Raw genomic sequence first — 2,279 nt, forward strand, 5'->3', positions numbered from 1 at the left:
AAGTAAATTATATAGCACCTTTCTAAACCCAGGTTATGAAGTGCTTCACAGTGAAACAAAACAAAAGATTCAAACTAACAAACTTTATTGCCAAGTATTATTAAAACACAAGGAATTTGACTCCAGCTCAATGGCTCCCAAGGCACACAAATAAACAGAATAAAGGGAGTTGAAACAGTTTGTTTCCAGGGTGTCAGGGGTCTGCAGAAATCTCCTCTGCCCTTATTTTGACCCTTTTGATCACAATAGCAAAGTACACCATCAAACATATGTCCTAGTCTATACCAGTATTATATACCTGCACAAATAAATAAGTTTTAAGAAGCGACCAAAAACAGCCAAATTGGGGACAGACCTAAAGTCTGGTGGTAGGCTGTTCCACAGTCACTGCCACAAAAGCGTAATCCCCACCATGTTTAAGTCTGGACCTAGGTACATCTAGAAACAGCTGACTGGACGACCTTAAAGATCTTAATGGTGTGTGAACATTTATGCGCTCTGAGATATAAAAGGATGTCAAACCATGCAGTGCTTTGAAAACAAATAATAACAGCTTGAAATTTATCCTGTAAATAAGAGGAGTGAGGCCAAAACAGGGGTTATATGCTTGCGTCAGAGGTGGACAGTATTTGTTCTTTTAATTAAATGCAGAATACATATATGTACATTTTCCTCAGTGTGTGTTCCACAGTGAACAGCCTATCAGCTGCAGCTCAGAGCAAAAAAAAAAAAAAAGATAAGGTGGGTGGAAACTAATCTGCCATGCACAGGCAAAGGATTTTACATAGTGATCACCAATGTTTTCAGTAGCCAAATGGACTGGAGAGAAAATGCTGAGGAGTAATGCTTGAGCAGCTTGACTTTTGTAGAGAGGGTCTGTCGTGTGAGTCCATGTGCGCTGGAGTGTAACAGCCAATGATTCATCTGTAGCATAAAGTCATATACACAGTACAGCTGAGGCTGGATCGCAGTTTGGGTAATGTGGTGTCATTCTCCCTCCTCAGGTGGTGATGACCTCTCAGCATCTGACTGTGACAACAAGACGTCCTCAAGCTCTAACCCAGCAGGAGATGCTGGTATGCAAGTTTGCTATTAATGACTCTCAGTTTGAATAGTTTTTGTAATAAGGCAGGGTTACATGAAGACCTAAAACTCTGTTTCTGAGATCAATCTTACCATAATGTTTTCATAATGCTACATGTATACTTGCTGCTGTGCAGGTGTGATTTGTACCAGCAGCTAATAACAGTGAATCACAGTGGATGTTAACAGACCTTTTGATACTGCTCAACAAAAATTAAACTTTAATGTTAGAAATAAAGTAAACAGAGCTAAATTAAGTGGGGGCATAAAATGGAAAATGAATTGTATGGAATAATGGGACACTGAATTTAAAGAAAATTATGCCCTTCACTGTAACACATCAAAATCACTAGTGTGATCAGGGATTTTTTTTTTAAATGTGTAGAATGGTGACAGAGTTACTACTCTAAACCTCTGGGTCCCCTGAATGTTTTAATGCCTCCTCAACGCATTCACAGATGGATCACCTTTAATGGAGGTCACTGGTGTGCAGTAGAAATATAACAAATGCTGCAACTGCTGTATTTATACTATAAGGCCAAACAACTGCTTAGCTGAGATTTCAGCCAAAACTACACAATGAGCAAAATGAAATTGAAATTGTTCCGCACTGCATGTCTTTGTGAATCAAATCAAATTTTATTTGTATAGCGCCAAATCACAACAAAAGTCATCTCAGGACACTTTACAAAGTAAGGTCTAGGACCTTAGTGTTATTACTATTATTACATAGGGAAAACCTAACAAATCCCCCTTGAGCAAGCACTTGGCGACAGTGGGGAGGAAAAACTTCCTTTAATGGAAGAAACCTCCGACAGACCCCGGCTCTTGGTGGGCGGCCTTATGACTCGACCGGTTGGGGTGAGTGGATAGAGGAGAGAGAAAAGAAGAAAAGCAACAAGACACAACAAACAATCAAACACTGGTCAGGTTGATGTGGCCGGTGACTGCTCATCCGAAACATAGAGCTCCAGGGCCAGGGCAACCTGCAGAAAGGTACAGGAAGAGAGAGAGGACACACTACGGGAGAGAGGAGACACAAAGTTAGTAATGTGTAATAGTGGCATATAGAAGCATAGGGAGAGAGAGGAGAGGAGAGGAGAGGAGAGTGGAGGGGAGGGAAGGGGAGAGAAACTCAGAGCATCATGGCCCCCCCCAGCAGCCTAGGCCTATAGCAGCATAACTAAGGGAAGGCT

Source organism: Monopterus albus, unplaced genomic scaffold (assembly GCF_001952655.1).
Source record: "Monopterus albus unplaced genomic scaffold, M_albus_1.0 scaffold18.1, whole genome shotgun sequence".
Lineage (NCBI taxonomy): Eukaryota > Metazoa > Chordata > Actinopteri > Synbranchiformes > Synbranchidae > Monopterus > Monopterus albus.